The 23,268-nt window shown below is 45.1% G+C and overlaps 1 long non-coding RNA gene across 1 annotated transcript in view; it reads left to right on the top strand.

The window, feature by feature from the left end:
* LOC122543400 (uncharacterized) overlaps nucleotides 1-18,161 on the top strand; it is a 54,489-nt gene extending 36,328 nt beyond the window's left edge. The window contains exon 3 of the long non-coding RNA XR_015755687.1: nucleotides 18,079-18,161. This is a non-coding gene — a long non-coding RNA (uncharacterized LOC122543400). The remainder of the gene's footprint in view (nucleotides 1-18,078) is intronic.
* Nucleotides 18,162-23,268: the final 5,107 nt, after the last annotated feature.

Below are 23,268 nucleotides of genomic sequence, written 5' to 3' on the forward strand. Positions count from 1 at the left end.
CGTGAACGATGTTGACAGGAATGGAAGGTTTTAGATGTAAAGCAAGGCTGGATAGGCGGGGATGTTATTCACTGGAGCGTAGGAGGTTGAGGGGTGACCTTATAGAGGTTTATAAAATCATGAGGTGTACAGATAGAGTTAATCGTAGTTGTCTTTTCCCTAGGGTGGGGGATTTCAAGACTAGGGGACATATTTTTAAGGTGAGAGCAGAGAGATTTAAAAAAGACATGAGGGGCAAATGTTTTACACAGTGGGTGGTTCATGTGTGGAATTAACTTCCAGAGGAAGTGGGTACAGTTACAGTGTTTAAAAGACACTTGCACATGAATAGGAAAGGTTTGGAGGGATATGGGCCAGGAGCAGGCAGGTGGGACCAGTTTAGTTTGGGATTATGGTCAGCATGGACTGGTTGGGTCGAAGGGCCTGTTTCTGTGTTGTATGACTCTATGACCACATCAGCCAGTACCATGCTTGTAATGAGTACCAAGCTAAAAACTGATGACATACGATACCCCAGACAAACCATGGATGAAACTGGGAGTAAACCTTTTCACACTCGCAGGAACTGGTGATCTTGTCAAAGTCGCTGACTATTAGGAGTTAGACCAGTTGACTTCAATGACCTCTGCTCAGACAGTCAAATACCTGAACGCACACTTCAACCATAATAGAATTCCCAATGTTGTGATGAGCCATAATGGCTCACCGTTCATGAGCGAAGCGTTCAGTCACTTCGGAAAGAATTGGGAATTTCAATGCCACTCACCAACTCCACACTATCCCCAGTGACATTGAAAGGCTGAGGGGGCAGTGAAATTCACAAAACATGAGCAAATCCCACATAAATGTGTACAGATCCTCAACTGGAGAAACACACCCACTGAAAGCGTGGATGGACAAAGATGAATGTCACATTGCACCTAATGATAGGTGTCACTATCTTCTGATAGCGACAAAGCTACTAAAGCCAGGAGTAATGACAGGCAGGAGGGACCAAATCAAGGTGAAACAGCAGAGAGCCAAATTACATTTTGACAAGTCGACCTAACCATTAACAGTGTTGAGCACTGGTGAGTCAGAGTACAAACCTTCGACACTCTCAACAAGAGTCAGCCCAAGTAACAACTTGGCACCTGCAGGGAACAGTTGACACCTTGGAAGTGAATGAACATCAAACTCACAGGGGCATACACAGAACTGGTGGAGCTGTCCCTCAACTGCTCAGGAAGGTGTAGACTCATCACCAGCACATTTCCCAATCAACCATCAGACCCAGAGATCCAAAGCAACTCAACCACAAAAATTAAACCACACCAAGTACCATGGCAACAAATCAGGGAATGGGAGTGACATTTCCCAGGGAAGGAACATCACCCAGATGAACAGGCATCAACAACACATGTGCATACCATCAGAAGACCAGCAAGACTTAAAGTTTGTGGGCACAATGCAGTTACAGAAAATGCAATGCAATTTTGGTTTTTGCTTGCTGTGGAAAGAGGGATGCTGGTCTGCCACAGCAATGTGTCCTCTGTCACAAGACACACATGCAGACCGTGTCCATTTTACAGGCACACCAATGAAGACATGGTGCAGACAAGGGCTGCTGACTGGTGGAATTTGAACCCAAGCATCTCACTCAGAGGCAGAGATACTACCCACTGCACCATAAGATTGGCTGCCATTTAATTGGTTGGTCAGTAATGCCGTTACGTGACAAGACCAATTCGGATGATGAAGATTCATAAAGTTACAGAGTCAAAGAGCCATACAGCATGGAAACGGGTCCTTGGGCCCAACTTGTCCATGCCGATCACATTTCCCAAACTGCACTAGCCCCTTTTGTTTATATGTTGAGGGATCACACAATCACACCAAACTTGTACAAGACAGAAGACGTGGACAATCACGTAGCACTGATTCTACTCCATAACTGGACTATTAAAAGTTGTTGCCTTTGTCTTTTTTTTTAAAACAATTATCAACCTAAAACCTGATATGACAAATTACTTTGGTCCTCAGAAATCAAGAGGACCCATTTGTAATAATGTTGGTCATAAAGGGAAATTGAATTTCATAGAATTTACAGCACAGCAGCAGGCCATTCAGCCCAACTACTCCCTGTTGTCCATAAACCACGGGTCTCTGTACCGCTTCCCTCCTCCTTCACATATTCATCTCATTACCTCTTAAATATATTCATACTATTCATTTTAACCATTCCCCATGGTAGATAGTCCCACATTCTCCCAACTCTCAGGGCAAAGAGATTTCTTCTGAATTCTCTATGCGTTTTCTCAATGACTGCCTTATTGACAGCCTCCAGTTCTGCTCTTCCCCAGAAGGGAAAAGACTCTCTCTGTATCCACTCAATCAAAGCCTCTCAATATTTGTGAGTGGTACAGTGGTTAGCACTGTGACCTCACTGTGCCAGGGGCCTAGGTTCAATCCCACCCGTGTATGACTGCTTCTGTGGAGTTTCCTCCCACAATCCAAAAATGTGCAAGTTAGGTGAATTGGCCATGCTAAGGGTCTGGGTGGAATGCACTTTGGAGGGTTGGTGTGAACTTGATGGGCCAAATGGCCTGTTTTCATGCTGTAGGGATTTTAAAGACCTCCATTCAATCACTACTCAACCACCTTTGTTCAAGAGAAAACAGGCTGAGAATTCATGCCTGATATGTAGACCCACAAATTTCTGACTCACCCTTGTAAATCTTCTCAGCACCCTCTCCTGTGCCTCTCAATCTTTTTAATAGTTTGATGACCAGAACTGTACACAGTTCGCCAAGTGTGGTCTCATAAAGCTTTGATACAAGTTTAATGTAACTTCTCCACATTTCAATTCTACCTCTTTAGAAATAAACCCAAGTGTTTGGCTTTTGTCGTGGTTTAATTAATTTGCATCAGAATTTTAACGGTTTTGCTTTATTTCCTTGTCTTATTTACTGTTCTTAACAAACTAGGAGCAAGCCTAGTAGCAATTGGCTCACAGGTTCATGAAAGGAACTGCAGGGCCATACTGCACACTAGTGGTAGCATAAGGAACAGCACCCTTTATCCCATGGCTCTTTTCATGCTGAGTGGCATATGAGGCATAAACAACGCGATCAGCCACAGTTTGAACACTCCTTTCTTTGCCATCAAGTCCTAAGGTGGGATTTGAACCCAAGAATCTAGTTCAGAGATGCCCACTGTGCCAAAAGAATTGCTGCCATTTAGTTGGTTAGCATGGTAATAAATAATGCTGTCGCATGACAAGACCAATTCAGATGATGAAGGCTCATAGAGTCAAAGAGTCATCCAGCACAGAAACAGGCCCTTCGGCCCAACTCATCCATGGCAACCAGGTATCCTAAACTGAACTACTCCCATTTGCCTGTGTTTGGCCCATATTGCTCGAAACCTGTCCTATTCATGTACCTGTCCAGATGTCTTTTAAATGGTGTCATTGAACCCACTTGTACCACTTCCTCTGGCAGCTCGTTCCATATATGCAACAATGTCTTTGTGTAAATGTTGTCCCTCAGGTTCCATTTAAATCTTTCCCCTCTCACCCTAAATTAATGCCCTCTAGTTTTGGACTCCCCTACCCTGGGGAAAAAGACCGTGTCTATTTACCCTACCCATGCCCCTCATGATATTTGAAACCAGTATAAGGTCACCCCTCAGCCTCTGACGCTCCAGGGAAAACAGCCCCAGCCTATTCAGCCTCTCCCTGTAGCTCAAGCCCTCCAACCCTGGCAACATCCTTGTAAATCATTTTTGCATCCTTCCAAGTTCAACAACTTCTTGGATAATCAAGGTTCCTCTCTGGGAGTGGCAGAGTCAGAATCATTGGTGACATTTAAGCGGCAATTGGATAGGTACATGGATAGGTGCTTAAGCTAGGACAAATGTTCGGCACAACATCGTGGGCCGAAGGGCCTGTTCTGTGCTGTATTGCTCTATGTTCTATGTTCTATGATGTTGCCTGGGATGGAGCAGTTTAGTCGTGACGAGAGACTGGACAAGGTTGGGCTGTTTTCTATAGAGTTGAGAAGGCTGAGGGGACCTGCTTGAGGTGGATAAGATGATGAGGAACATGGGCAGGGTGGATAGGAAGCAGCTGTTTCCCTCAGTCAAAGGGTCATCAACTGGGGCATCATTTTAAAGCAGGGTTGAGAGGGGATTTGAGGAAAGATCCTTTCACCCAGGGGGTGGTAGGAGTCTGGAAGGCACTGCCTGGGATTGTAGCTGAGGGGGGAATCCTCACAAACTTTAAAAAGTACTTGGATGAGCATCTGGAGTATCATAACATTCAAGGCTAGAGGTGGAGTGTGGGAAAATGGGGTTAGTGCAGATCAGTGCAGACTCGATGGGCTGAAGGGCGTCCTCTGTACTGTCCAACTCTATGGCTTTAAAGCTTCCGAAGAAACAGCCACAGCTAATCTTGCATTTATCAGCAGAGGGCCAGGAGTAGGAAGCCTTATTGCTTTTTTTGTCTGCTTACCTAAGGGTCACTGAGGCCAATTGCATCAATGCCCTGCACCATCAAACTGCCTTCAACTGCTATCTTTAATACATTGGAATGATTACTGACGAGCAGGATGAGAACCTGTTACTTGCAAACAAAATTCCGACTAACATAAGACCTTCAATATGTCTTGCACCTGGACAGTACATAAGTTGCCACACATAAACTTGCTGCCTCGTTAATCATATTTATAGCACGACATGACTTTGCAATGACATGTTCGTCTTTTACAATGTGGGATCTTGCCAAAGGAAGGCTATCTGCAGTGTCGTGCAAGGCACCTTGTGGGACTGGAGGATGGAATTATGGTTTCCCTGTCACACATCAGGCAAGTGATGAACTGTACTTGAGCCTCTGAGGTTTGAGCGACATGCCTTTCACTTATAACCTTGGCATTGATGCCAACATTTTTTGAAGTATTCCAGCACCCATCCATCTGGACATTTATGGTGAGGTCATTTTAACAAAACTATTTACAGACAAGGACACATCCAAATCGCCTGGTGCTTTCTTATTGTACACACTTTAGCAAAGAGTTCTCATCCAAAACAAGAGGTGCAATTCTGAAGCAAAATTGTCACTAATTTTGGTCCTTTATAGCATTGCACACACACATTGCTAGGAATGCAAGAATAGGCCTTTCAGCCCCTCCAGCCTGTTCCGCCATTCAATGAGATCATGGCTGAGCTGTGGCCTCACTCCATAGTCAGCCATTGGAGCATGCTTTGTGGCTTTTCTGCAAATAGTGGGATTTTCTTGCAAATTCATGCTGAACGATTTCTGTACTGAAATGCTCTGTTATTGTGTCATTCATGAGCAAGTCACCTCCAGAAAAGCCTAGAGGTACAACCAGTATTTACAAGTGCGAGCTGTTGAGTGGAAATAGGCTGCAATGGCAAGGAAAGATTGCTCATTTTGGCTTATTGCACAATTTATGCCATTTCTGAACAATGCTATTGCCCAGTGGACCGACAGACCACATCTTATAGTTGCCCTTTTGCAATGATGCGGTGTCAGTCAAGTGGAAACAAGCACAGAGCCCATTGAGAGCTGCTAAGAGTGCTCACCTGAACAATCCCATGAGCCACAGTCACTCGTTTCTCTGCAATGCAGCAGGAACCCATCCCACTATGACCACCTCCCTGACAGTATACCATAGACATTGACTAAATCGGAGAGACTTCCCACTGAACTGAGCCCCCTCCTAGTCCCACGCTGCGTAGCATAATGAATCCACACAGTGCTCGGTTAATCAGGGTCAAAATAGGGCATACAAGTAACAGAATTGTAATATTCTTGATCACATTGCACTGCTAAAGAATATTTATAGATTCTGCTCAGGTAAAGGAAACATTATTTAAGAAACAACATTGATTCAAGAAACAACAAAATTATGAGGGGCATGGCTAGGGTAAATAGGGTAAATCTTTTCCCTGGGGTCGGGGAGTCCAGAACTAGAGGGCATAGGTTTAGGGTGAGAGGGGAAAGATATAAAAGAGACCTAAGGGGCAACTTTTTCACACAGAGGGTATGGAATGAGCTGCCAGAGGAAGTGGTGGAGGCTGGTACAATTGCAACATTTAAGAGGCATTTGGATGGGTATATGAATAGGAAGGATTTGGAGGGATATGGGTCGGGTGCTGGCAGGTGGGACTAGACTGGGTTGGGATATCTGGTCGGCATGGACGGGTTGGACCGAAGGGTCTGTTTCCGTGCTGTACATCTCGATGACTCTATGACTCTATCTTACTGTGGCTTCATCTTGCCACAAGGCTGTGAGAGACCCAGCAATATCATGTGACATTGCATCACTTCCTGTGATGATACATACACTATCTTATCAGCATATCACACATTCAGACCTAATGACATCACCTCCCCCGAGCCTTTGATTTGACCCATGATATTACAGTCCCCCTCAAGCCTGTAATTTTCACCATGATATTACACCTCTACAGTCTGGTTCTATAGTACAAAAGTCAGGTGCAGAATATCGTTGAAATCCAAGTAGAGTGTGGGGCAAAAATGCAAAATAAGAAGGGCAAAACGAGATTAGCAGGTATCATAAAATGGACTCCCTAATAGTTTAGAAACCTATATTAAAGGGGAAAGGATGAATGGACTGACCTTTGGAAATCTTCTTGTGTAAGCAGGCAGCAAGACAGATTGAACAATTTGTGGTTGGTTTTGAAGACAAGGGTCCTCACACAATTTCAGAGTGAAGTGTGTGTAAGGGACAGGAGGGATATTGCATCTTGCATTTTGGAAAGTCAAATCAAGGCAGGAGTTTCATGGTGAATGGTAGGGCCTTAAGGAGTGTAGTGGAACAGAGGGACCTTGGAGTTCAGGTGCACAGTTCTCTGAAAGTGGAGTCACAGGTGGACAGGGCAGTGAGGAAGGCTTTTGGCACACTGGCCTTTGTTAGTCAGGGCATTGAGTAGAGAAGTTGGGAAGTTATGTTGCAGTTGTACAGGACGGTGGTAAGGCTGCATTTGGAGTATTGTGTTCAGTTTTGGTCACCTTGCTGTAGGAAGGATGTTATTAAACTGGAAAGAGTGCAGAAGAAATTTAAAAGGATGCTGCTTGGACTCGAGGGTCTGAGTTATAGGGAGAGGTTGGACAAGCTAGGACTTTTTTCTTTAGAGCATAGGAGACTGAGAAGGGATCTTATAGAGGTGTATAAGATCATGGGAGGCATGGATAAGGTGAATGCACTCAGTCTTTTTCCCAGGGGTGGGGAATTGAGGACTAGAGGTCATCAGTTTAAGGTTAGAGGAGAAAGAATAAATGGGAATTTGAGAGGCAACTTTTTTACACAGAAGGTGGTGTGCATATGGAATGAGCTGCTAGTATAAGTGGTTGAGGCGAGCACATTAACAACATGTAAAAGGCATTTGGACAAATCCATGGATAGGAAAGGATTCAAAAGATATGGGCCAAGTGCAGGGGAATGGGGTTAGCATGGTTGGATGCTTTGGTCAGCATGGACGATACCCTCCAGAGCATCTCCTCCACTTCAGCACATCTGCCCTTGAACCCCAACCATCCCAATGCAACAAGGACAGACACACAACCCCCCCCCCCCCCCCCCGGTCCTCACCTTCCACCCCACCAACCTCTATATACATCACATCATCCTCTGCCACCTACAAACAGACCTCACCACGAGGAGTATATTTCCCTCCCCATCCCTATCAGCATTTCGGAGAGACCATTCCCTCCATGACTCTCCCCCCCCCCACCCCCAACCAACTCACCTCCGTCCAAGGCCCCAAAAGATCCTTCCATATCTGACAGAAATTTACCTGTACCTCCACTAATGTCGTTTCCTATATCCGTTGCACCCGGTGTGTTCGCCCCTACATCGGGGAGACAGAACGCCAACTTGCGGATCATTTCAGAGAACATCTCTGGGACACCTGCACCCACCAACCCCACTTTAACTCCCTCTCCCACTCTGTCAAGCACATGCAGGTCCTGGGCCTCCACTGCCAAACCCTATCCACCCAACGCCTGGAGGAAGAACGCCTCATCTTCCGCCTTGGGACCCTGCAACCACACGGGATCAGTGTGGATTTCGCCAGTTTCCTCATTTCCCCTCCCCCCCACTTTATCCCAGTCCCACACCTCCAGCTCGGCACCGCCCTCTTGACCTGTCCATCTTTCTCCCAATCTATCTGCTCCATCCTCCTCTCTGACCTCTCACCTTCTCCCCCACCTTCACCAACTTGTTACATTCTCTGCTCCCTTCCCTCTAGCCCCACCCCTCTCCCAACTATCTCTCAGCCTGATGAAGGGCTTGTGCCCGAAATGTCGATTCTCCTGCTCCTCAGATGCTGCCTGACCTGCTGTGCTTTTCCAGCACCACTCTCTCGACTCTGATCTCTAGCATCTGCAGTCCTCACTTTCTCCTCACGGACCAGTTTGGACCAAAGGGCCCGCCTCCATGCTGTAGAACTCAAATAAAAGTCTTGGATAGGATAAGCACAGGTACAAAAATAAGTGCTGGTGAGGTTGGCATCACTAAACTAGGAGAAAGCGAGGACTGCAGGTACTGGGGATCAGAGCAGAAAAGTGTGGCACTGGAACAACACAGCAGGCCAGACAGCATCCAAGGTCTCCTGTGCTTTTCCAGCGCCACACTTTTTGACACTGGCATCACTTAATGTTAACAAGCACTACCACATCCAGATGGGATGTATCTTTCCCTTCAGAGGGAAGCAAGGATTAAGATAGAGGAAATTCAGACCTCAATCTTCCAATCCTCCTCATATATCAGTCAAATGCCTAAGGACTAGAACACTATCAATGTTACATCTCTGTTCAATAAATGGGAGAGGAATTACCCCGAAGACAACAGGTCAGTCAGTTTTATGTCTGTGGGAAAACCAGCAGAGATCATTGTCAAAGACCAAATATTTATCACTTGGAAAAGCATGGGTTCATAATGCACAGCCAGTGTTAATGGCAAATTTAGGCCTGACCAACCTGATTGAGTTATTTTATGTTGTGGTAGGGAGAGTTGAAAAAAAGATGGTGTAGTAGACGTGAAGGTGGTGATGGTACCACAGAACAGAGTTATTTGGAAAATGGAAACATGTCGCATTAAAGGGATTGGCAACCTGGCAAAGGAACAAGAGGCAGAGAAGTAAATAAATGATTTTTATAAATGAATATGGAAATATGTATACAGTGGATACGCAGGGATCTTTATTAGGACCATTGTTTTCTTTTCCTGGAGTGTCAGAGGCTGAGGGGTGACCTTATAGAGGTTTATAAAATCATGAGGGGCATGGACAGGATAAATAGACAAGGTCTTTTTCCGAAGGGAGGAGAGTCTAGAACTAGAGGGCATAGGTTTAGGGTGAGAGGGGAAAGATATAAAAGGGATCTAGGGGGCCATGTTTTCACACAGAGGGTGGTGTGTGTATGGAATGAGCTGCCAGAGGAAGTGGTGGAGGCTGGTACAATTACAGCATTTAAAAGGCATCTGGATGGGTATATGAATAGGAAGGGTTTGGAGGGATATGGGCCAGATGCTGGCAAATGGGACCCGTTCGGTTTAGGAAACCTGGTTGGCATGGACACGTTGGGCCGAAGGGCGTGTTTCTGTGCTGTACGACTCTAAATGAGACCTGGGTAGAGGGAGTGCAAAGTTCGTAAATGATTTGAAGCTTGTCATTGTGTGCAGGTTTCAGCAGAAGATTGCAGGAACACAGAGGTTGAACTGATGAAAGAGGCAGACATTTATCCAGTTGTGAAGTAACCCATGTTAAGAGGACTGTACTTTGAAACATAGTGTAGTCGAAATTGTACGATTCTGATGGGGGTTCAAGAACAGAGGGAGCCGAGGGGTGAAGATTCACAACTGTTTACGGGTGACGGAGCAAGCTGTTGGCACTGTCAAGAAAATGTCAGGGGTACTCAGTGGTGTCAACGAGGGCTTTGACTAGAGAAACAGGTTCACGCTAAAATCTTTACAAATCTCTGACTAGGCCTCAGCGAAAATACCGGGCACCTCATGACAGGAGCAGTGTCAAGGTCCTGGATTGGGGAGATAGGAAGCTTCTGTTGGGGAGAAAATATAGAGAACCGCCAGGCGACACAGAGAGTTCTTCAAGAAGTAGGTCCTTTAATTGCAAACAAAAAACCGTGACACTGAGAAAGCAGATTCTCGAATGCCCCCGAACCTCAGGGTCCATGGATTTTTATATCTTTTTTTAAATGTTTCTGTTAGGTTATCAGCATGTTCAACTATATTAATCAAAGTACCTCACTCTAGCTACACAATAAACCAGTGATGTTAATTCCCATTATCTCTTTAGTTGTACATTCTACTTAATGCTATTCTAATGTCACGGTTAGATATTTATTGCTAACTGTGCTACAGTGATCTTCAATTCCAGACTAACCTATCATGATAGATATTTAGCTATTCCATCTGTTACAATAGTCTCCTGTCTCAAGCTGACTTTACTAATTATTAATTAGATATTTATTGTCCCAATCCTGTCATAATAACACTTAACAGAGAAACTTCCTTTATTACTTATGTTATCTCATCTCGCCATAGTGACCTTTCAGCTTTAACCTTACTCTGCTAATTGGTGTAAGAATGTTCCACTGTGGTTATCCCATCCTGCCTTCCACAGAACACAGATTCCCAGTGGTCTTCGTGCTTTAACCCTTCCCATACTTCCATGTTCTTTATTTTCCGTACTTCGCAGGATAATACCAGGTAGTTCAGTTATGTGGAAATATTGGTGAAGCTGGGATTAATCTCCTTAGAGCAACGAAGGTTAAGGAGAGGTTTAATAGGGGTTGTCAAAAATACATCAGGATTCTCTTCCAATAAGGTCCCCCAGCATTTTAGCTTTGGCAAGGTGAGTTGCCTGCAGCAGGATTCCTAGCCTCTGACCTGATATGGAATAGCTGAGCAGGTGCAAAGCTTGAAGGAAACACTTCTTCTCCTATTTTCTATGTTGTGCTAGCAGGAAGCAGAAGGTAGGGATAAATTGGTCTTCTTGAGTCGGCGGGCTCTCGCAAATGGAGTGCCGCAAGGTCCTCAATTATTTACAGTCTATCTCAATGAATTTGGTGACAGGAGCGAATGTGTGGCCACTAAATTTGCTGACGACACCCAGATTGGGAGGAAAGCAAATTGTCAAGAAGGGGCAGGGAGTCTACAAAGCGAGAGAGGACAGGTTACCTGAGGGAGCAAAGATTTGGCCGATGGAGTATAATGTGAGTCAGCATAAATGTGTCCATTTTGGCAGGAAGAATAGAAAAGCAGCACTTTTTTAAAATAAAAAATGAGGAAGGTTGCAGGATTCTGAGGTTCCGAGGGATCTGGGTGTCCTGGTGTATGAAATACAAAACAGCGTGACGAGGAAGGCAAAGCGAATGCTGACATTTAATAGCGGAGGAATAGAATAGTGAAGCAGGGTGAGACTGCATCTGAAGTTTTTTTTAATCTCCTTATTTGAAAAAAAACTATAATTCCTTTAGAATCAGTTCAGAGAGGTTTCACTCAACTCATTCCTGGGATGAAAGGCTTATCTCATGAAGCAAGGTTGAATAGGTTAGGCCTCTCTCCATTGGAGGTTAGAAGAATGAGAGGTGATCTTATTGAAATGTATAATGACTTGAGAGACTGGGCAGGGTAGGTGCTGAATGAATCATGTCCCCCTCTTTTGGGGTACATGATGTGGAGGTGCCAGTGTTGGACTGGGGTGGACAGGTTTATTTGAAATCACACAAGCTTTCGGAGTGCAGGCCCTTCATCAGGTGCAATGAGAGAGCAGGGCACACAGACACAGAGTTTATTGGCAGAGAGATCAAAAGATGATACAACTGGTGTGAGTGGAGCGTCAGATAATACATCTCTGTAAGTCACCAAGAGTGTTAGACGGCGGGTAAAGTGTTTATAAAGTCAATGTCAGTGCTGCGCTGTCATGACAATCAGGCAGAGCGATGGGAATAGACAAAAGTGACATCTCAGGTCAGACACTGAATTGTAGGTGTGAGGCTTTGTTCAGAATCTGGCTCAGAGTTTCAACCTGGAGTCAGGCTGGTTTTATTCCGAAAGCTGAAATTCAAAAGATGCCACATTGACAGACTCTAACTACAAATTATGTGTTTTTCAAACAAAATTGAATTTATCTGCAAATAAACAAAAGAGAGTCCAAAGATAGTATATTCCTGTCAGGGTGAAAGGAAAGACTGGTAGGCATAGGGAATGCTGGATGACTAAAGAAATTGAGGGTTTGGTTAAGAAAAAGAAGGAAGCATATGTCAGGTATAGACAGGATAGATCGAGTGAATCCTTAGAAGAGTATAAAGGAAGTAGGAGTATACTTAAGAGGGAAATCAGGAGGGCAAAACGGGGGCATGAGATAACTTTAGCAAATAGAATTAAGGAGAATCCAAAGGGTTTTTACAAATACATTAAGGACAAAAGGATAACTAGGGAGAGAATAGGGCCCCTCAAAGATCAGCAAGGTGGCCTTTGTGTGGAGCCGCAGGAGATGGATGAGATACTAAACAAGTATTTTGCCTTAGTGTTTACTGTGGAGAAGACATGGAAGATATAGACTGTAGGGAAATAGATGGTGAGATCTTGAAAAATGTCCATGTTACAGAGGAGGAAGTGCTGGATGTAAAGGTGGATAAATCCCCAGGACCTGATCAGGTGTACCCTAGAACTCTATGGGAAGTGATTGCTGGGCCCCTTGCTGAGATATTTGTATCATTGATAGTCACAGGTGAGGTGCCGGAAGACTGGAGGTTGGCTAACGTGGTGCCACTGTTTAAGAGGGTGGTAAGGACAAGCCAGGGAAGTATTGACCGGTGAGCCTGACCTCGATGGTGGGTAAGTTGTTGGAGGGAAACCTGAGGGACAGGATTTACGTGTATTTGGAAAGGCAAGGACTGATTCGGGATAGTCAACATGGCTTTGTGTATGGGAAATCATGTCTCACAAACTTGATTGAGTTTTTTGAAGATGTACCAAAGAGGATTGATGAGGGCGAGTGGTGGACGTGATCTATATGGACTTCAGTAAGGCGTTCGACAAGGTTTCCCATGGAATACTGATGAGCAAGGTTAGATCTCATGGAATACAGGGAGAACTAGCCATGTGGATACAGAACTGGCTCAAAGGTAGAAGACAGAGGGTGGTGGTGGAGGGTTGTTTTTCAGACTGGAGGCCTGTGACCAGTGGAGTGCCACAAGGATCGGTGCTGGGTCCATGACTTTTTGTCATTTACATAAATGATTTGGATGCGAGCATAAGAGGTACAGTTAGTAAGTTTGCAGATGACACCAAAATTGGAGGTGTAGTGGACAGCGAAGAAGGTTACCTCAGATTACAATGGGGTCTTGATCAGATGGGCCAATGGACTGAGATGTGGCAGATGGAGTTTAATTCAGATAAATGCAAGGTGCTGCATTTTGGGAAAGCAAATCTTAGCAGGACTTATACACTTAATGGTAAGGTCGAAGAGAGTGTTGCTGAACAAAGAGACCTTGGAGTGCAGGTTCATAGCTCCTTGAAAGTGGAGTCGCAGGTAGATAGGATAGTGAAGAAGGCGTTTGGTATGTTTTCCTTTATTGGTCAGAGAATTGAGTACATGTTGCGGCTGTACAGGATGTTGGTTAGGCCACTTTTAGAATATTGCATGCAATTTTGGTCTCCTTCCTATCGGAAAGGTGTTGTGAAACTTGAAAGGGTTCAGAAAAGATTTCCAATGATGTTGCCAGGGTTGGAGGATTTGAGCTATAGGGAGAGGTTGAATAGGCTGGGGCTGTTTTCCCTGGAGTGTCGGAGGCTGAGGGGTGATGTTATAGAGGTTTATAAAATCATGAGGGGCATGGATAGTCTGTTCCCTGGCTGGGGGAGTCCAGAAATAGAGTGCATAGGTTTTGGGTGAGAGAGGAAAAGATATAAAAGGAACCTAAGGGGCAACTTTTTCATGCAGAGTGTGGTACATGTATGGAATGAGCTGCCAGACGATGTGGTGGAGGCTGGTACAATTGCAACATTTAAAAGGCATCTAGATGGGTATATGAATAGGCAGGGTTTGGAGGGATATGGGTCGGGTGATGGCAGGTGGGACTAGATTGGGTTGGGATATCTGGGTCAGCATGGATGGGTTGGACCGAAGGGTCTGTTTCCGTGCTGTACACCTCTATGACTCTATCTGCATAGATTTGTGTGTGTGTGTGTGTGTGAGAGAGAGAGTGTAATAAGTAATTCAAACCTGTACAAACTAATTAAGTTAGAGAGATCACAACAATTTATCAAGGGGATGTTGTCAGAACAAGACAGTAAGGAAGATTTTACAGATACGGAAACGTGTGGTGGGGTCACCTGTAGGGCGACGTGAACCCAAGATCACGGTTGCCCCTGACGAAGGGGCAGCGCTCTGAAAGCTTGTGTGATTTCAAATAAATCTGTTCGACTAAAACCTGGTGTCATGTGACTTCTGCCTCTTGTGCATGGAGATTAACACTCGGAGTCCTAGTTTAAGGTAAGAAGGACTCCCTTTTAAGACAAAGACGAGGTGAAATATTTTCTCTCAGAGGATCATTTGAATGTAACGGAGGCAGGGTCTTCAATTCATTCGTGCTGTACACGGTAATGGTTGTGAAAGGGTTAATGCCGAAGATTGCTTTAAGCACCATCGAATCTGATTATGTCATTGAGACTTGGGTGGGGAAAGGCAGAAGGTTAAGAAGCCTGGACTACCTCTGGCATACTGAACCTTTAATTACAATATGAGTGGGTGTGTCTTTTTCCAAAGAGAAGTTACGGCCAAACGATGACTGCAGATGTAAATCCAGTAGCTGTCTGGAAAGGAAGCCTGGAATATCATGTCTGAAGGCATCAAGGAAGCTTCAAAAACCAAATTCATGAGAAACTGAACTGTAATCTTCCACGGATATCTCAGACTGTGGATATAATGGGAGAAAGGACAGCAATCTGGACAAGGTATGTGTTTGTAATTCACCTTGCAAGAAGACATGAGGACCAGGATTAAAAGCTAGCTTCCACCCTAGCCTGTGTGTGCTAGTGAGGTGAGTTTCATATACACACTAACTTGGGTTTGAGCATTAGTCATCTGTGAAAGTTGCAGTCAAAGAACCATCCAACAATTACTCCTACATTGCAGATAAATGACTCTCAATCTGAGTGCTGTAAACCAGTTGGCAAACTGTCCAAAGGAAACAGGCCAAAAGCATTTCAATTAATCTACAAAGCCAAAAACTACTGGTATCACCCAAGGTCCCAGTATCTACTCTTTATGAATGACCCAGAGAATGATCTGTATGTGCCTTAATTCTTTCTCTGTGTGGTTAATAACTAATGAACTCACTCTTGTGATTCAGAAGGCAGTGGTATCATGGTGATCTTACTGAGTTAGTCATCCAGGTTAATGTTCTGGGTAGGGTTGAAAATGTGTTGCTGGAAAAGCGTAGCAGGTCAGGCAGCATCCAAGGAGCAGGAGAATCGACGTTTTGGGCATGCGCCCTTCTTCAGGATGGCAGATGCTGAAATTTGAATTCAATTTCATAAGAAGCTAGTCTAATGATAGCTAATATTTTGGTTCAACCTCCATCTGGTTCACCGATATCCTTGAGGAAAGGAAATCTGCCATCCTTACCCAGTCTGACCTATACATGACTCTAGACCCACAGCCAATGTGGTTGACTCTTTACTACCATCTAAAATAGCCTCGCAAGACATTCAGTTCCTGTGTACTAAATGCTGCCTAATCCAGCAACTCTCTTCTGCATATGAATGAAAAAAAAAACTCAAGAAATTTCCTTTCAAAATGCAAATTCACAGGGATTGCACAAAGGAGGGGGATCCTTTGTTGCAACCAACCAAGAGAACACCCAGGAGTTTGACAATTTGGGGGAATGCTGTCTGGAAATATGACAGATTTGGGTTCCTTGGCCAGTGAGTAGCCTTAACACTACACATCAAAAAAATGTAAAGTGCTTTATATGCCCTGAGTTCACACTGCTATAGAAACACTCTTTCTGGAGTTTTACAAGGACACTTCATATTTCTTGGAGGACTTCGGTTTTGGAGGGTTGTGGAATAATTGATTTATTGAAAGTTTTGCAGAAATACCTGGAGTTTCTTTAAAAGAGATCGCTGAAAAGGTCATTGGGAATATTGGAGCTTTTTTCTCATCCAAATCTCCAAGAGGGCGAGGTGCTGGTGTTGGACTGGGGCCGACAAGGTCAAAAGTCACACAACACCAGGTTATAGTCCAACAAGTTTATTGGAAATCACAAGCTTTCGGAGCGCTGCTCCTTCGTCAGGTGGACTCCACCTAGAAAATCACATGACTGGTAAGTGAAGTAACTCCACAGAGGCCAGTAGCCCATCACCAAATCACCCTTTACTTACATGCGCATAGCACATGACACTGACCCAGCTAGCTCGCAGCCAGCACCTAGGATAAACAGAACCCCTGACACTCCAGTTTTCTTTTTATTTCCTATCTTCTGAAATAAATATGAACCAAGTTCAGATATTTTCGAGGGAAAAATATGTAATAAAATGCAAAAATGCATAATCTTAATATATTTATAGGGCTTTCTGCGGCATGGCAGCTAAATGCTGAAGGATTTACACTGTATGGGCGAAACTCTGGTGATGGCTCAACAAAAGGCAATGAGTGAAATACTGATGGAATGCACTGTTGGGAAGTGTGATGGAGGCAGGTTCATCTGAGGCATTGGATGGTGATTTGGATGGAACTAGCATGCAAAGATAATGGGGAAATGCAGGAAATTGGCACTTGGCAATGATGCTCATTTAATGAACCAGTGCAGACATGACAGCCCTAATGGCTTCCTTCTGCACCCCAGCACCTCTGTGACTCTGGGTCCATGTTTCCCCAGAAAGTTCAGTGTCCAGTTTGTAATGAACTAGTCCCAACCAGTTGAAGGATGAGCATTGCAATTATCTTGACATCCCCACTGTCAGTTATCCAGAGGCCTATTATGAATGTTCCTTACGAAGGAATAGCTTGCTGTTATTCACTTTCTAGATTGTTAAGGGGATCAAAGGTTATGGGGAGAAGGTGGAAGAATGGGGTTGAGAAACTTATCAGCCATGATTGAATGGTGGAGCAGACTCAATGGGCTGAATGGCCTAATTTCTGCTCCTATGTCGTACAGTCCTTTGGTCTACTTTCTAGACTGACACTGAAAAAATGGTCATATCAGTAACAGAACAACGCTTTACATGCCAAATATAACCCACCCCAGGAAAATGGACCAGGGTTACTGCAGGATCCAAGAGTTAGATTCACGAAGTCTTGCCTCATCATTACCCTAGCCCAAATGTCCTTAAGGACAATCCCTCTTTTTCCATTTACAGCATTTACTTAGGGGAGACAATGGCCTCTTGGTGTTGTTACTGGGTGAATAATCCAGAGAGCCAGGTAATGTTCTGGGGAATCGGTGTTTGAATCCCACCAGAGAGACAATGAGTATTGAATTCAATAAAAATCTGGAATTAAAAGTTTAATGAAAGCAGTTCATTGTGGGCGGCACGGTGGCACAGTGGTTAGCACTGCTGCCTCGCAGCGCCAGAGACCCGGGTTCAATTCCCGCCTCAGGCGACTGACTGTGTGGAGTTTGCACATTCTCCCCGTGTCTGCGTGGGTTTCCTCCGGGTGCTCCGGTTTCCTCCCACACTCCAAAGATGTGCAAGTCAGGTGAATTGGCCATGCTAAATTGCCCGTAGTGTTAGGTAAAGGGGTAAATGTAGGGGTATGGGTGGGTTAAGCTTCGGCGGGTCGGTGTGGACTTGTTGGGCCGAAGGGCCTGTTTCCACACTGTAAGTAATCTAATCTAATCTAATCAGTTGAAATGGCCATGAAAGCAGTTGAAATAACACCGTAGAGGCCAGTATCTTGTCACCAAGTCCCCCTTTACTTACATGTGGAGAGTCCCTGACACTGATCCAGCTCCCTCAGAGCCAGATCTCAGAGTGAACAGAACCTCTGACACTCCTGGTTATTTTTGTTTTCTTGCAGGTTTCGGACACAGTGAAAAACAACAAGCATGCAAATCTTTATTTATAATCCACCACTAGGAAGAAAGAAAACACCCAAGTGGCCAGTGACAAGCAGTGCTCTTCTCAAAGGGCAGATGCTCCTGTTTATTTTTTTTTTCTCTCTATTTTTCCCCACACTACCACCTGACAGCTCAATATTATATTTCCTGAGCAAGCTGTGTCAACCAAGACTCCAGTGACAACCGTGTCACAACATTGGAGCAACAGACTTTGGAACATTATATACTTGATCTTTTTTGCCTTCAAGACTAATGCTGATGGCCATTAAGTGTTTTTATTATTTCCAAAGTGAATCTCTGCAGGCTGAAATCCAATTTTTCCCCTAAAGTGTGGATGCTTGAGTTCTTTAGAGGGATAAGTATTTATAGTTGCATTTGCTGACCGAGTATGTTAATCAATTATTGCATCTTTATTGAATAAGTTTTGTTTTGATAATAAGCCCTTAATAGAGGTTATTAATAAACCTGGCTTATATATCTTGTTTGAAGCCTGATATGTATAAGACATTAATTGGTAACTGGGAAATATATTGTTAATTCTACAATATGGTTGGTGGAGGAGTGGGGCTAGGATGAGGATTCTATCGTAGCATTGGAGTTGTACAAATGTAAGGTACTTATGGGTCGCTTCCTGTCCTGTGCTGTAGAAATAGTGGTTTTCATTAAATAGAAAGCATTATTCTCTGTGTTTAATGATAGCTGTCGTCCCATATAATTAGAATGCCTTTTAAGAATAAAAGGGCAAATCCTCATCTGTGCATCTTTTACTTTCAGTACAAGGGGACACCCTCCAGCTCAATCTAAGCGTTTACAAATTCCCTTCTAAATTAAGATCCAGTCCTTCAGTCCAGTTCTGCCCCCTTAGTCGAGTATCCTCTATCTGTCATGCCTGCGACAGCTGAGTAAGCTTTCAAGACTCCCAGTCTATTTTTAAGAGTAAAACTGACAGTGATAGATGTGGCCTGGAGATTTGCAGCCAATTATTTACAACCCCTGTTATGAAACATCAGGCAACTGCATGGGTACATTGCGGGATGGTTTTCCCATAAGTAAACCAGACTCACCCCAGAGCACAGCTGGGAAGTGGTAACACACAGGCCCATGCTTATTGCTCGGCAGTGCTTTGAGAACTGTGCGACCCTTTATATCAGCCCGAATCTCAATGATTTGACCCTCCTGTGTATAGGTCTACATATCACATCACCGAGCCACATTCAAAATCTGGTCCTAAAGCTGCCGGCTTTGAGAGAATGTAGAGATGGGAACCTTTTCACAATGGCGGAGGGGAGCATGATAGTCATGTGGAAAAGGTAAAGTCATCATGGGGTGACTTTCTCATTCGAGAAAAAGAGACAATTGGTGGTCACCACACCTCGGACAAGGGGGCTAAGGAGGAATCATCATGGTAACTTCAGTTAGGGATGGGAACTGAACCCACAGAAATGGCATCACCAACCAACTGTTCAGCCAATTGAGCTAACCCTTATTGCTTCACAGAGCACCTTCATTGATCTGAAAGAAGCCAATGGAGTACCCAAAACAACACAGTAGGGGGCAGCAATGAGGGTATCTAAGAAGGACTATAATAGGCTAGAACACAAGCACTTGCTTAGTGGCTTTAGCACTGCTGCCTCACAGTGTCAGGGACCTGGGTTCGATCCCACCCTCAGGCGACTGTCTGTGTGGAGTTAGTAAGTTCTCCCCGTGTCTGTGTGGGTTTTCTCTAGTTTCCTCACACGGTCCAAAGATGTGCAGGTTAGGGTGGATTGGCCATGCTAAATTGCTCATGGTGACCAGGGATGTGCAGGCTAGGAGGGGGGGGCGGCGGTTAGTCATGGAAAGTGCAGAGTTGGGTGAGATGCTCTTCAGAGGATCAGTGGTCACTTGATGGGCCAAGTGGCCTGCTTCCACACTGTAGGGATTCTGCGCAACCCTGGTCACCTGCTCAAAGAAGAGTGGGTTTGACCTCAGCACTGGCCTTAAGGAAGGATGTGGGAGTAAGAAGAAAGCTGAAGAAACTCTGAGAGCTTTCATTAGCAACAGACTGACCGTGAGTTTGTTTAAAGAAATGCTGCTGCTTGCTGAGCTATTTACTTTCCCTTTGCCACCTCCTTTACCTTTTTCTGACATTCCCCCCCCATCCCTGTCTTTCCTTCTCCTTATCCTCTGGCAAGGCGTAGCAGACATTCCCTGCAATCCATAGGACTGCCAAAGAGAGATAGTGAACATGATGGCTAGTGCGACTGGGGCCTGAACCTCTGCCAGTCGTTTCAGGTCCTATCGAAAGCTAAAGTCATCCTGAGGAAGGATGTTTGTGTCAGCGAGGCAGGCAGAGGTGAGGCCTGCAGATGCTGGAGATCAGAGTGGTGCTGGAAACGCACAGCAGGTCAGACAGCATCCGAGGAGCAGGAAAATCGATGTTTTGGGCAAAAGCCCTTCATCAGGGGCTTTTCCAACACCACTCTAATCTTGACTCAGCAATTAAGCCACAGTGAGATTAAATTAGATTCCCTACAGTGTGGAAACAGACCCTCCGAAGAGTAACCCACCCAGACCCATTTCTCTCTGACTAACGCACCTAACGCTACGGGCAATTTACCATGGGCAATTCCCCTGACCTGCACATCTTTGGACTGTGGGAGGAAACCGGAGCACCCGGAGGAAACCCACACAGACACGGGGAGAACGTGCAAACTCCACACAGACAGTTGCCTGAGGCTGGAATCGAACCTGGGTCCCTGGTGCTATGAAGCAGCAGTGCTAATCACTGAGCCACCACGTCACTCCCATTGTTCCATTGCCCGGAAGCATAAAGCATATCATTTAGCACGGCCAATCCTTACCTGTACATGTTTGAACTGTGGGAGGAAACTCACAAAGATACAGGGAGAATATGCAAATTCCATGCAGACAATCACCCGAGGATGGAATCAAACTTGGATCCCTGGAGCTGTGAGGCAGCAGTGCTAACCATTGAGCCACCGTGCTGCCCTTATGCACAGGAGAATACAGGTGATTATTGCCCAGGAAGGTGGCTAGGGTTAGGATGAACTGAGTTTTTTTATGGAGAATGATGTCATGCCATTAAAGGACAAAAGACTTGCATTCATATCGCATCATTTACATTCTCAAAGTGTTGCAAATCGCTTCACAGCCAATGAAAAGCCTTGTTTCTATGATGAACTCAAAAGTTGTAATGTAAGGAACACGATGGCCAATTCGTGCACAGCAGCTTCCCCCAGATAGTCAGAAGCTAATGACCAGAAGTGAAGGTTTGATCACTGAAATACAACACTCACCAGTGATTGACAGAGTCGATGCACGCTGAGATATCAGTACAGTCTGTAACTCAACACTGATTAGAATAGATTAGATTTCCTACAGTATGGAAAGAAGCCCTTCGGCCCAACAAGTCCACACTGGCCCTCCGAAGAATAACCCACCCGACCCATTCCCCTACCCTATATTGACCCCTGACTAATGCGCCTAACACTACGGGGCAATTTAGCATGGCCAATTCACCCTAACCTGCACATCTTTGGACCATGGGAGGAAACTGGAGTACCTGGAGGAAACCCACACAGACACAGGGAGAATGTGCAAACTCCACACAGACAGTCACCCGAGGGTGGAATCAAACCAGGGTCCGTGGCACTGTGAGGCAGCAGTGCTAACCACTGAGCCCCCATGCTGCCCCAAATATGCAAATCCGGGGCAGCATTGCAACTGCAAACACTAAAAGATGGTTCAGTGTGTTTGGAATGAACAAAAAAAAATCCACCAATTTCAAAATGGACAAACCCACATGCAACACCCATTGATACAACTTGAATTGACTTGCCTCATGCTTGTTGGTAATAGAAGCCAAGAGCAAAAACATCACCACTGTCTGGCCATTTCAGTGTTTCTACATCTCTATGTACAGGACCTCGTCAGTGGTTTGGGATCTCTGGTCTACTGTGCTTCATGAGTGATTGGGGACCCCAGGTATACAGCATATCACCAATGCTAGCAATCTCTATGTACAGGACCTCGTCAGCGGTTTGGGATCTCTGGTCTACTGTGCTTCATGAGTGATTGGGGACCCCAGGTATACAGCATATCACCAATGCTAGCAATCTCTATGTACAGGACCTCGTCAGCGGTTTGGGATCTCTGGTTTACTGTGCTTCGTGAGTGATTGGGGACCCCTGGTATATGGTGTATCACCAGTGCTAGCAATCTGTAGCGTACAGGACCTCGCCTGTGTTTGGAACATGGGACGCAGTTTAAAGATGGTGAGCCGGACCTAAAATTGGCTCAGTGACAGGGAGAAAAAGAGTAATGATCAATGGAGGTTTCTGTGAACAAAAAGTGATTTCCAGTGGGGTTCCACGGGGAACCAGTGTTGGCTCCCTGTTGTTTGTGGTATGAATCAATGACTTGGGCATAAATGTGGGAAGTGTGATGAGGAAGTTTGCAAACAACACAAAAATTAGCCGCATAGTGGAGAGGATGCTGTTAACTGCAGGACGATAAGTGGGTGGAAAAGTGGCAAATGGAATTCAATCTGAAGAAATGGGGAGGCGATGAGGGCAAACTGAGCAAATCAATAAACAATGAATGGAGGGCTACTGAGAGGGGTGGAGGATGTGAGAGGCCTTGGAGAGCCTATCCACAGGTCCCTGAATGTGGCAGGACAGGGGGATAAGGTAGTAATAAAGACGTATGGGAGATGTATTGAATGCAAGAGCAGGGATGTAATGCTGGAGTTACATAAGGCACTGGCAAGGCCACAGCTGGGGTTGTGTGCACAGTCCTGGTCACCACATTACAAGAAGGACATCATTGTTCTAGAGAGATTACAGAGGACATTTCCAAGAATATTGCTAAGGTTTGAAAATTGCAGGAGTGAGAGGCGATTGGAGAGGCGAGGGGTATTTTCCCCAGAACAGGCTGGGGTGGGGGAGGTGGGGCGGGGGTGGGGGGTGATTGAATGGAGGTGTATAACATAATGAGGGGCTTGGACAGAGTGGGCAAGGTAGGTCTGTTTCCCCTCACAGAGAGGTCACTTAGCAAGGGCTACAGATTGAAGGTGATTGGTGGAAGGGTTAGAGGGACATGAGGAAAGTCCTTTACCTCAGGGGGTGGTAGGTGACTGGGTCACTGTC

This window comes from Chiloscyllium plagiosum, unplaced genomic scaffold (assembly GCF_037043375.1).
Source record: "Chiloscyllium plagiosum isolate Xiang-an unplaced genomic scaffold, Cpla_swu_hap1 HiC_scaffold_53X, whole genome shotgun sequence".
Classification (NCBI taxonomy): domain Eukaryota; kingdom Metazoa; phylum Chordata; class Chondrichthyes; order Orectolobiformes; family Hemiscylliidae; genus Chiloscyllium; species Chiloscyllium plagiosum.